Source organism: Pinus tabuliformis, chromosome 9 (genome assembly GCF_031772625.1).
Source record: "Pinus tabuliformis cultivar Carrire ecotype Pingquan chromosome 9, CPIR1, whole genome shotgun sequence".
Classification (NCBI taxonomy): Eukaryota; Viridiplantae; Streptophyta; class Pinopsida; order Pinales; family Pinaceae; genus Pinus; species Pinus tabuliformis.
Window position 1 is genome coordinate 875,138,846 of NC_142307.1, and position 13,678 is coordinate 875,152,523.

General features: G+C 38.1%; 1 non-coding gene across 1 annotated transcript; it reads right to left on the bottom strand.

The window, feature by feature from the left end:
• Positions 1-13,253: 13,253 nt before the first annotated feature.
• Positions 13,254-13,377, bottom strand: LOC149151581 (U6atac minor spliceosomal RNA). Its single transcript, XR_016263966.1, has one exon. It is a non-coding gene; the product is annotated as a U6atac minor spliceosomal RNA (small nuclear RNA).
• Positions 13,378-13,678: the final 301 nt, after the last annotated feature.

Below are 13,678 nucleotides of genomic sequence, written 5' to 3' on the forward strand. Positions count from 1 at the left end.
GGATGTTTGGCATTGAGTTTCAGCAAAGGATGACTAGGGCTGCATCTAAAATATCCAAGAACTGAAAATTTTGAAATTTACATGGAAATTTATTACAAAAGACAAAATGTTGAATTTTCTTCAAAACAGAGTTTTGAAGAAAAGTCATTGTCCAACAACATGATGATGCAATTTTTGAAATAAAAACTTGTTTAGAACCTCCCTCTAGCCTGCTAGCATTATTGGACACTTTGAAGACTGAATCTGCTAAACCCTAGACCTAATGACTAAAATGACCCTTTGATGACCAAGAGACCAAATATTGACTGTCATTGATTGGAAAATTATTTTGTTGGACCTTTATGAAAGGACCTGAGCTAGCAGGTACAAGACATGAGGGGAATGAGTGAAAAGGCCCTTCGGTCAGATTATGGCATGCTCCTAACAGAATGCAGATGAATGAACTGTATGAGACACCTAAAAATGAAATGCAATAAGAGAAATGATCTCTGACAGAGGGATGTAATGACCGACTCTAACATTGGCTCCAATGGGGATGGTAGCTCTTGGGAGGTGCCAAGAATGGCAGATCTCTGGGAGAGATAGAGAGTGCCTTTGTCCATTGGGCTATGGAGTCCATTATTTTGACAAATTAACAGAAGACTCTTGACTTATTTATTGAATGAAACTTGAGTCAAACATACTAAATTATAAAACCAAAATGACTGAAAAACTGACTCGACAAACTAATCCCAAAACTGAAATCTTTCTTTAGAATTATAGCCTTCACTTTGGGCCCCAGACTGAAGAAAAGATCACAGTGCATACTTGCAATGAAACTGAAATAAAATGGTATATACAGTGACAATGTAAACAACAGAAACAACTCAAAAATGATACTGCTTGAGCATCCAACCATTGACTGGCCCTCTTGGACAACTTCCTTGTTCATCTCCTTCAGAAGAAAATCATTCTGACCCCGATATGTTGCAATCTTAAAGGGACCTTTCTAGAGATTTTAAAACTTATCGTGCTTTCCCTTTTCCTCATTCCTTGCATCCCAATTTAGCACCACGTCATCCAGCTGAAATTTATCTGCCTTTGATTTTCTGTCATAAATTTTCTTAATTCTCTCCTACAACTTGAACGTGTTTTGAAAAACTTCTTCTCTCATCTACTGCAAATGTATCATTTGATTTAGTCTTCTCTGCATATGATCATCTTCACTACCAACCTCCTAAAGAAGTTTGACTACCAGAGCTGCGAGAGAGGTAGGAAACACTGTATCAACTCCATAAACTAACTCAAAGGGGGACATACCAATGGATTTCTTCTGACTCACTCAATCTGCCCAAAGTGCATTAACCAAATTCTTATGCTGACTCTTCTCGTTTATTTCCAGCAAATTTTTAATGATGTTGACGAAATATTTATTAGAAGACTCTGCCAATCCGTTTCCTTGCGGATGATAGGCAGTTGAGTGTCCCAAAATGATTTTATACTTGTTACAAAACTAAATCATATTTTTCGATTTGAACGCTGCTGCGTAATCAATGATTAACTTATTCGAGCAACCAAAACGAGACAAAATGTTATTCTCAAGGAATGAATTTATTACCGCATTCGTAGCTTGTCTGGTGGGAGTTTCTTTGATTGATTTCGTGAAATAATATGTCGCCATGAGGATCCATATATGCTAACCTAAAGAAGCAGGATGAATTTCACCAATGAAATCCAACCCCCACTGCTGAAATGGGGAACTCACCTCAATGGGCTTAAGCGGAAAAGGCTGTAATTTCTGCCTTCCTTCAAAAATCTGACATTCATGACATCTCTTAACAACCTTATATACATCAGAAAAAAATTTCGGCCAATAGTATCCCGCTCTTAGAATTTTGTTTCTCGTTGTTTTCCAAAAATGGTGACCACCACAATCTCCTTTATGGAAATCCTCCATGACATGCTTAGCTTCTTCTTCCACCAAACAATTCAACAAAACACCATCGGGATCTTTCCAATAAAGTGAAAAATTCAAAATACAAAACTTTGTAGCCTTTAACTTGAGAGTTATACCTTTGTTTCTAGCCATGATGGGTGGTGGTGACAAATTCTGAAGCACATATATGATATCTAAATACCACGGAGAAAGAACAAATATTTCAGATACTTGAATTGACGAACCTTCCTCATTCTCATCGGACATAGCAGTAATCAGATTTATGTCTAAGACATGCAAATTCGATTCAGGCATTAACTTTGCCAATCCCTGTCCTTTAACAAAATTTGTGGGATTTATCTCCACATCATACTCCAGCAAAGCTGCAATCCACTTGCCTCATCCTCCTTCTGGATCTATCTGTACCAAAATATCTTTGACAACAGTGTTAGGAACATAAACCAAAATATGAGAATGCAGAATATATACCTGAAAATCTTTCAATGCTTTTACAAGTCCAAGGGCTTGCTTTTCAATGATGTTGTACTTCAAGGCTGCATCTATTATAGTTCGGCTAAAGAAATCAATTGGTCTTTCATGCTCATCTTTTTTCTACATTAATACAGCTACCATAGTATGCTCCGAAGCAAATGAAAACAGTATAAAATCCTGAGTGTAATCCGGGCTGATTAGAACTGGAGCTGAAGAAAGAGCCAATTTTACTAGATTGAAAGATTTTACAGCCTCTTCTGTCCACTTCACTTGGCTGTCCTTCTTAAGCATGTTTGTAATCTCTCTTAGGTGTTCAGCAAGATTAGGCACAAAGCGGCGTAAAAAATTCATCTTACCATTAAAAGATTGTATCTCCTTCTTGTTCCGAGGAAGGTCAATTTTCTGAATTGCCTCTACACGTGCTGGATCAATATGAATGCCATCTTTTGAGATAATGTGTCCAAGTAGTTTTCCCTCATCCATGGCAAACAAGCTCTTCTTCGGATTCAGCGACACACCATATTTTCTGCACTTTTGAAAGACAATTTTCAAATGATACATGTGTTCTTCATCTGAATTGGAAAACATCGTCAAATCATCAAGGTACACAACCAAAAAAACATCCTTCTCATTCGTGAAATCCATATCCATTGCCCGCTGAAATGTGGCACCTCCATTCTTCAAACCGAAAGGCATTTTAGCGTAATGAAAAGTCCCCCACAGAGTGGTGAATGTTGTTTTGTCTCAGTCGTCCTCGTGGACCAAAATCTGGTTATATCCCGAATAACCATCAAGTAGTGACATACGAGATGCTCCAACTACTCATTGAAGTATGTGATCCATTCTTGGCAATGGATAATTGTCCTTCAATGAAACTTTATTGAGATTCCTAAAATCAATGCACAGATGAATCTCACCTGTCTTCTTTTGTACGGGCGCCAAATTAGAGATCTAATCAGAAAATATGATGGGAATGATGATTCCTAATTTGTACAACCTATTTACCTCCTTCTCAATTGATGGAAACAGTTTTAGATTTAGCCTTCTCAACTTTTGTCTGAAAGGTTTCTGATTAGGCTTAATAGGAACAGTGTGCTGAATTATATTGGCATCATATGTCGGAAAGTCGGAAAGTCCCAAGCAAACACATTAGCAAAGGATGACAACAAACTGATATATTTTGCCTTTACCTTTTGTGGCATTGCTTTGGATAGCTTTACCATCTTTGGATTTTTAGTTGTTCCAATATTCACCTCTTTGAATCCCTTCTCTGTTGGTTGCAATGTTGGTTTTCGGGCTACGTCATAATCATCAAAGAGTTCTTCTAAAGGTATCAAGCCTTTAGGTATAATATTATCCTTAAGCTGCAACACTTCCATTTGATTGATCTGCACATCATCTTTACCATCATCATGTTCTACATCAACTGAGGCATCTTTAAACTTACCTTTGTTTTGCAGAAAATCATCAATCTCCTCGTCATATTCGAAAACTTGCCAATATCTCTGATTGTACGGGACAGTCGGATGATGTTTCACATGGATTTCGAATTTATTACTTGAGTTCATCGGAATCTTCAAATTACTGGCTGCCTTAGCAAGTGCATCTGCAATGCTATTTTGAATACAAGACACACACATCAAGGTATAATTTGAAAACAACTTCAGGATATCTAGAACTGCATTTCGGTAAGCCCGCATCCGAGGATATTTTTCTTGATATTCGCCTTTGACTTGCATAATCACCAATACGGAGTCGCCATATATAGTAATCCTCTTAGCATTTAGCTTTCTTAGAATTTTTAGGCCAGCAAACAAAGCTTCGTGCTCACCCTCATTGTTTGAGCAAACAAAAGCTATCTTGTAAGAACATAAGCACATTACTAGGCACTTTGTTCGGGGCAGACAAAGGACTGTGTACCCAAATGCCAATTCTAGGACCATCATTTCCCACTACTCCATCGAAATCCATGGTCCGCAGAGCATCTTCCTCTTCTTCTAAGTGCTCAAACTTTGTTAGCTTTGTTTTTTCTGCTTGTTGTTCATTATCTTTATCTGATTGCTCAATGGTATTTTCCTATTCTTGTCCTTCTTTCTTCAAAACTTCTCTGAAATTCTCTGTTATTTCTGAAATATCATCTGCTACAACTAACTGACTATTGATATCATTGAAACTATCTGAATACAAAACAAAAGACTCTAAATCTGTATGTACATAATTAATCGGATGATTAATAGGTTTCTCCTTGCTTGTAATCATGTATTTCATTTTTTGTTCCCGATACAGTTTTCTCATTTGGCCAAACACAAGAATCGTTGCATAGGAGAAATCTAGTTCTAATGTCCCTTGCAATTTTTCTCCCCAGGACCTGGAAAGAAGCATACCAAATCTTGGAGGAATGTCTGCCACAACAACATCCATCAAAATATTCTTCGTTGGAATCTGATCCAAACTTACAACCAAGTCTTTAATGAGCCCAATACATCTCACCCTGCTAGAATCAAATGAATAAAGATCATGGTATTTCCTAGTGATGTCCAAACCCAACTTCTCCATGATAGCCTTCGACATAAGATTGTGGGAAGCACCGGAATCAAACATGGCATTATGAAACACAAACTCATGCAATCTCAGACTGATATAAAAAGGTGGCACATCACTGCCTGGAGACTCAACATTTAATGCTGGTCCAAAAATCAGTTCAAGTTGATCATCTTCCATAGTCACCATAGCAGACATTGGGTCAAAATTAGAAATTTTAGAGACTTTACCTCTATAAATACTGTTCCTCATTAGTTCAGTCAAGGGAATGGATACCTTCAATTTAGAAATTTCATTTTCTAAACTAAAAGCAGAAATCGTTTCTACCTCTTTAGCTGGAAAATCTTTTCTTTCAGCTTTATCCTTTAATACAATTGGCTGATTTACTCTTTCATTTGCTGGTGGAGACTTGCTAGTAGTAGGAACAACAATTTATTTTCCTTTCTTTGGTACAACAGGTGACTCATTCTTAGATATTGGAACTTCGTTTCTCTTTTGGATTGGATTAATGGGGACATTTCTATTTCTAAGTGAATATTAATGTTGCTAGGCGGACAAAGCATTCATATAACCTCTCTGATACTCGTCCAACTCTTCTTCAAGCGCTATGTCATTTGCCAAGATAAAATCCTCATCCTTCTGTACAACTAAATTTTTTGCATACTCATCATCTTCAGTGATAAAGGTGGGCATATCATCAAGAGTAAAGAGGTGATTTTCTTCTCCTATTACATTGTCTTCATCATCAAATTCGGGACCAACAAAACTCTATTGAAGAGGTGTCTTTACTTGTCGTTTTTGTGGTGCCGGTTCTTGTGCTCACTGCTCACATTGTTTGATCTTGAATTGTGGTTGCTGCTAGCCATGGAAATTGGGATTCCGAATCTACAGGTTCAGGCTTATCAAGTGTTAACCTTTCAATCATCTTTTCTACCTTGCAGAGTACTTGGTCTGAGGTAGAAGCTTCTTCCTCTATTGAGACTTTCTTCTTAGCTTGTAATCTAGCTCTCTTCTCATTCAAATTTTCCTTGACACTAATGGCAATTTTATGCATTTCTTCCAAGGTAGCTAGATCTCTCTCTCTTAATTGATATGCCATGTCCGGATCAAAACCATCCGGGAACTCAGGCAAAGCTTACTTTCTAGATGGCCTTAAATCATCAGGAATTGCATTATAAACCGCATTGAATCTAATACAGTAGTCTTGCACGGACTCACTGACACTCTGCTTGATCTTGGTATATTCAGAAGTGATTTGAAGAGGATCTTTCTTTACTTCCCAGTGATCCAAGAATTGTCTTTGAAGCTCATTTAATGTGGGAATACTTCTAGCTACCAGAGCTCTGAACCATTTTCTTACCTCACCGCTGAAAGTTTACATGAATAATCTCATGGTCATGTTCTCTGCATCAATTTCATGGAGGTCGAAGAAATCTTCCATTCTGTCTACATGCTATTGATCTGTAACACTCTGAGGAGTTCCATCAAAAAATGGAATCTTACTATGATAATCTATGGGCATATCATCCAAAACTTGAGGCAGTGCGAGAGGTGCAAAACGAGCAGCCATTGCTCTTGGTGGATTTGCAATCAGTCTTAATGATGTTGGGGGAGTAGGTGGAACTGATGTATGAGGGGTATGAGGAGGTGTATGCGGAGGTGAAGCAATCTTGGTTATTTTAGGAGTAAAAGGAGTATATGGAGGGGATACGACTGCAGATGTTTTATCAGAGATAGTAGGCTGTGGGCGAAGGGTAGGAATGAAAGGCAGTTCGGTGGGAATTCTTGAACTAGATGCAATTGGAGATGACCCAAGGGTTGCAGAAGCAGTCTCTAAGAAATCAAAAATATTAGAAGTTGTAATTGAAGACTGGAGCTAGTTCAAAATGTAATCATCAATGGATTTATTGGCCGTTTCAGTTTCAAGATTTCAAACAAACTCAGGATTTAAGAGAGTGGAAGTGACAGTGCTTTCAGTTTTGGTTTCAAACAAAGATAACTCAAATTTCTCATCAAATTCTTGATCCTCAAAATACTCAAAACCAATAGGACACGACTGAGCTTTGAACCCAGGAATGATAGAACTTCCTTGGCAAACGATTCTTGGAATAATATTGGGATTTTCATAGACAGGAGGAGGATTAGGATCCAGATTTGCTCTGGTAAGTCTTCTGGAAGCCAGTGTGTTATTATTTCAAGAAATCAAATGGACATAAACAACTTGTTCAGCCTATCAAATTCTAAACTTATCATCCAAAATCTTAGAATTATCAGATGTACTCGGGTGATTTGCAAGTTAGATACTCTGTTTATAAGACTAGACTGGAGATTGACTGAAGTAGCATTTATCTACTTGCGCTAATGCAAAGCAAAAGTGTTTCAAAGGCTTCCTGGCTAATCTTCAAGCTCCATCTGTAGTTTATAAAATGAAGAATACCAACAAACAAATAATTTACCTCCCCAGTATGTTCGCCACTATGTTAGAGCCTAGATTTACCTCAAGTTGAAAAGGTAAGATTATAGGTCCACATCAAACCAAGCTTAGCCTCGTAGCTAACCCTACGAGGACAGGAGAGGGCTCTCTCCGGGTCAATCTCAGAAAAAGATAATCATATGGGGCTTGAGATGACTGATTTAACAACTAATCTTAGGCTAGGTATGAAGTGTAAGGATTTAATTTGAGTTTTTTGGATGTTTTGTTGGAAAAAGGGAAAGGCAAATTTGGGTCCAGGGATGAGGCCAAATTTTTGCAGAGTTCCGATTAGGGCAAGGTAGGTAGTAGTTTTGATGCTTTAGATTAAATGAAATGGATAGAAATGACCGCTAAGGAGCTGAAGAGGGCAAGAGGCTGCAAGAATCCTCTCCAAACAGATGAAAACATGTAAAACTAAACAAAGTTTAAGGCAGAGCACAACAAATTCATGAACTCTACCTTTGTCACTCAATTTGTTTAATTTCAGAAGAAAAGAGAAGGGAAATGGCATACATAAAAAATCAATGAACTTACAATTACATGAATAAAAACACCATCAAAATACAGAGCCACAAGGATCCCAACAAGTTCTGCAAAAGCATGGTCTTTCCTTTGCCAAAAATGCAGAAATAAAATGTACAATGGAGTGCCAAGCAATCCCAAGTGTCCAACCCTAAAAATGACTGAGAAATTACATGATATAGGCAAGATCAACTCATTATCATGCCTCTAGGGGTCGCGCTCATCATTCTAGCAGCTATTTCAACCATATCTAAACAAGGAACTGAAAAATAGGCATTAAAACAACTTGCCTCTATATGTTAGGAAACTGATTCATTCAGTTGTTTTTCACCTTTTAGTGAATGAATCTACTAAAAAAAGTGAATATGTGCCAAAATTACATCATGTTCATTAAATTACATCAAGGTATATCAAGAGTAACATCAAAAAGTAAAACTAGTCAAAACTGGCCGAAATTCTGAGCTCGAGAGTGAAAAATAGGCCAAAATTCTCTATGCGTTGTGCCCAAAACCTATATGCGTAACACAACTTTGGAGCTGATTTTGAGGCACTTCCTGAAGTCCAAATTGAGCTCAAGATAGCTCATTGGAAATACCTGCCTGTCTACTTTCCAACCCATGTGGAATGTCTGGATTTGGATGTCATTTTCTCCTCCAAATCTTCAATCTCCCAAGACTGCTTCATGTGGGTGCAAAAGGTGGCAGAGAGGTCATTTTTAGGGTGTTTTTGACCATTTAGGCAACCCAAAACTTAATGAAATCCTTAGGTAATCGATGAGAATGAATAAATTTTTATGAAAATCCAAAAATGTAAAGTTTTCCTCCAAAGGATCTCCCAATTATAAGCGCGCGCCAAGTGGCGCTATGCATTGGGCAGGAAAATCTGTTTTGAAGCCAAAAAATTCAAAATTGACAAAATTTTCTCCAAATTTGCTGAAATTTGGACTAAAGGTCCATCATTGAGTATCGTGCTCAACCAGGGAAGCCTCGGCCAACATTTGGAGCCTATCATGCCTTTTGCGTCGTTTTATTGCTCTCCTTAGTCTTGCCTTCAAGATTTTGATCCTTGCTTTGCAAAGATGATTCCGTGCCCAATAATGATTTTTCATGTGCCTGAGCATGTCCTTGTATTTGTTTGCCTTCGCCAACAGCTTCTTAGGATGAATATTGGCCCTCTCAAGTCAAGCCTCTCGATCAGCCTCTATCTCCTGCTCCAATGAAGTGAACTCTATCCTCCTCCTTCGCGCAGCTTGGCGGTTTTGCTGAATGTTTTGTAACTCCATGACTGTATGCTGATCCTCCATTTTTTTATTTCATTGCTTGAAATAGCTTATGACCCATTGAGCTCTCTACAACTTGTCAGCCAATGCATCTATCTTGGCTTTCTGCTCTTGAATAATCTCCCTCAGCTTTGAGCTAGGAGAGCTCACATCATCATCGATGAGGATGAAATCAGTGTCTTGGCCTCCTTACGGGCCCTCATCCTGCATAGGCCTCTTGCCTCTGTCCTGTGCCTGTACCTATACCTGTGTTGCTGATGACGGCAATGAGACCCCTTCCACTCTAGGTGGAGATAGTACTCGTCGGGCTGCTGCAAACAATCCTCTCCTGCCTCTCTGATAGGTGACGTATGTCGGAACACTAGTAGTCTCTGCCTCTCGACCTCCATGCTGATGTGAAGGTTCACCTACATGATGGAAAACCTCCTGATGAACTGCTGAAGCTGTAAAGAACTCACGGGAAATGAAGTCTTCCCATGTGATACCCTGTAAACCAAGCTGATGCACAACAATGATCTTGATGAGCGCATAGTGATAAATGTTGTTGTACTGCTATTCAAGAGTCTTCTTTTGCACAAGTGTAGTCATCCTCTCGATGTTTCAACATATGAAATATGGAATGTTCATCATCTTCACTCTCATGAAATGCATCGAAAATCTGATATGGTATGCATAGAGGCGTGAGAAGCAGCCTTCACAACTGAAATATATGATAATGACTCTCATCAATGGCGCATAGGATTCTTTCAAAAACCAGAATGGGAACACCCTGATGAGCTGTCTCATATAGCTAGGCCTGATATATGGCTCATAATGTACTCTTTCCACCTGCATTCTTTTGTTCCACTCCTCACCTACATTTGGTATTCCTGTTGCTTGAGAAATGGTCTCTGGTGTCAAGGTGAAATTTACACCAACAAGAGTTACCTAACCATCATGCAAATGAAAAACAAATAACCGAGCCAATTCGTAATGATGCTGAATCTAAGCAATCATTTCGCAATACTGAAAGCATGACTGTTGTTGGAAACATGCCATGGCAAGTGGGCAGGCTTGCAGTTCAATCAAAGATGTGGGCTCTTCTCTAACATGTCTGCCACCCTTATGAGGCCTCCTAAGTGCATGAAGCTCTGTGGTAGAATCACTGACTTGTTCATATGATGAATCTGTGTCTGTCATGGTGCTGCAAAGGTGTATGTCAAGTATGTGTTTGGTTTGGTTTGAAAATGAGAAATAGGTGTTTTGTTTTCAATGCCAGATGTGCCAAAGGGAAATGAGGGACTGTGAGGAATATGAAACAGTGGGATAGTGGGATGTCAAGTGAGATTAAGGTGTAATAACAATCACTTCACTATTCGAAATTTGGGATTTACGGATTTTTCAAATGATATGGGGAAAGGGATAATGACAAGAAATGGTAGTGTTTAGGGATAGGAACAAAAACAAAATGGGGACAAATGATAGGAATGATTTTTAGAATATAGGGGAAAAGGAGAGGGACTGGTATAATGATGTGACAGTGAGGGGAAGGAATCACAGGTAGGAAATGAGAGTATGACAGAGAGTATTCAACATGAAAATGACTTTTAAAACACCATTTCAAACCCTAAGGAGCAGCTTCGAAAAAAGGATAGAGTTTATGTTTTTAGCATTCAAACCTTATATTTTTCTCTCCAAATCACAACAAACATCATTAAATAGCAATGGCAGAGGCTCACACACTTACTTGGATCATAGGAGATTGAGTTGATTGGAACAAATTTAGAAGCAGTGATGAAATTTCAGTTGGCAGCTCTGTGCGTTACACGCACAACCCAGTGCACCGCACAAGTTGTATGCATCGTGCCCATTCAAAACAACACAACGAACAGTGGCTCTATGTGCCGCGACTACCTCCCAATGCACCACACAACATTCCAACACACAGTCCCGGCCTCAAACACAAAATTCGCTCCTACAAAACTTAAGTCGACTTCAATTGACCTCTTGGAATACCAATGGGTGTTTCAAAAAATGAAAATATCTTATACAGTGATGTGTTTGATTTTTGTTTCTCAAAAAACCACTTTCTTATGTTTTACTTTTGGCACTTTTTTCATTTTAATACAACACTGTTCTTTTTGTTTCCTCTTTGATTTTTGGCTGAAATAATGAAACTCTTTTGTCAATTTTGCAGGGATGTTTGGCATCGAGTTTCGGAAAAGGATGACTAGGGCTGCATCTTAAATATCCAAGAACTGAAACTTTTGAAATTTACATGGCAATTTATTACAAAAGATGAAATGTCGAATTTTCTTCAAAACAAAGTTTTGAAGAAAATTCATAGTCCAGCAATATGACAATGCAATTTTTGAAATAAAAACTTGTTTAGAACCTCCCTCTGGCCTGTTGGCATTATTGGACACTTTGAAGACTGAATTCGCTAAACCCTAGACCTAATGACTAAAATGACCCTTTGCTAACCAAGAGACCAAATATTGACTGTCATTGATTGGAAAATGATTTTTATGGACCTTGATGAAAAGACCTGAGCCAGTAGGTACAAGACATGAGGGGAATGAGTGACAAGGCCCTTCCGTCAGATTATGGCATGCCCCTAACGGAATGCAGATGAATGAACTGTATGATACACCTAAAAATGAAATGCAATAAGAGAAATGATCTTTGACGGAGGGATGTAAAGAACCACTCTAACAAAATTTGAGAGAGCGAATGATTTATCCTTTTGATGAGCATTTGTCTCATTATCAATTTCATTTTATTAGGACACCGTCTTATTTGTAATTTGTTTCATCTAATAAATTATATGTAATGAAGTTTAAGGGACACATGTGGAATGTGAATAGTCACATATGGAATATAATAAGTCATAAATAAAATAAAGATAGTTATAGAAGTGAAAGAATCATGAGGAAGTTCACATATCATTGTTATTTGTTATAAATAGCTCCTCATCACTCAAAGAAAGGGCTTGGATTCTTGGAGTCTTTCCTTGGCTTCCCTTGTAGTGCATAGGAGATTGATCATACTTTGGAGAAGCAAGTTGTGGCTTCATGTTCCACTACTGGATATAGTGTTTCATACATTAACAATGTACATGGGATCTTTCACCCTTAATCAAAATCTCTATGAGTCAACACTTATTCATGCATGTATCATAGATATTGTAGGATTCTTCTTGTTATGTTTATGATATATGTTACTTTAATTGTATACTAAGTTAATGAACAAATTCTTTGCCTAGATATGACTATTATTGAAAGAGTGTTGTTATGCTTTAATGACTTTTGTTTATTATGTGGACTAATCAGGTATTCAGCAAGTCTTCCACTTCCTTCCCGATCCCCCTTTAGAATAGTAGTGTTATTTTTCCATCCAGATGCTCATTTTCCATTACCACTCATGGATTCTGTCGTGCACCTTACATTGGGTGTCTCACAAAGCTCACATACTTGCAACCCCAAAGAGTTATTGTGTTCCATTGTGCATAGTCGTAACAAAGGCATATCTTTGAAACCTTTCCAATAGTGGCAGAACATATGACTACATGGGACTCCTACACCAAACAGTGTGAGGTTTAAATGGGAATTCACATCAGGGAGATCCCCTTACAATGTTGGCATCATCTACATTGTTGACATTTTTTGGTGCTAGAAGTAGGGACCACTGAAAATATGAGCCTATAAAGTCTATTTTTGTCTCCTACCTCTAATGACTTCATCGCAAATCATAATCCAGGGGTGCTTTTTTGAAGCAATGGTGTTATTATCTACCCACTACTTCTATATTAACTTTTAAACAATTGGTCAACAAGCTTCTTCGAATGAGAGTATTGAACATTTTGTTGACCGATTCTTACATCTTTGTTAGAAATTCTCGGACAAGGGTATGGACTAGCAGTTCTTGGATGAGAAGTTTTTTTTTTTTTTTTTGGTAGGTAAGCACCCATGGGGGATTTGAACCAGCGACCTATCGCAAGGAGTGCATTAAAAATGCACCCATTCACCATCAATCCAAAGTCCTGTGGGATTAAAAAATTGTTGTAAGATCCACCCCGGTGAAGGGATGGAGAACCTTAACCACGTGTGATAGGAAAGTTTGAAGACTGTTTCCATCCTTTTCGAGGGAGATGCCAATGTTAGGTCCCTATAATACTAGTGATTACCCCATTACTATTGTAGTTATATCCCTTATTAATATTTTTGTGCCCCTATTGTCCCCATATTGTTATTACTGTGCCCCATAGAATCCCTCTATTGTTATTTTTGTGCCTTTATATTATTATTGCTGAGTCGGCTGGATTATATTGAGACTCCTTAGACTCCTATATATAGAAAGGAGGTTTTGTCATTTGAATCATAAAAAAATCATTCATTTGTGTAATGTAAAGGAGGTTTCCCCCTCGAAGAGGCTGAATTCTAAGGCGTTGATCTATCTTTTCTATCTTTTTGAGAGC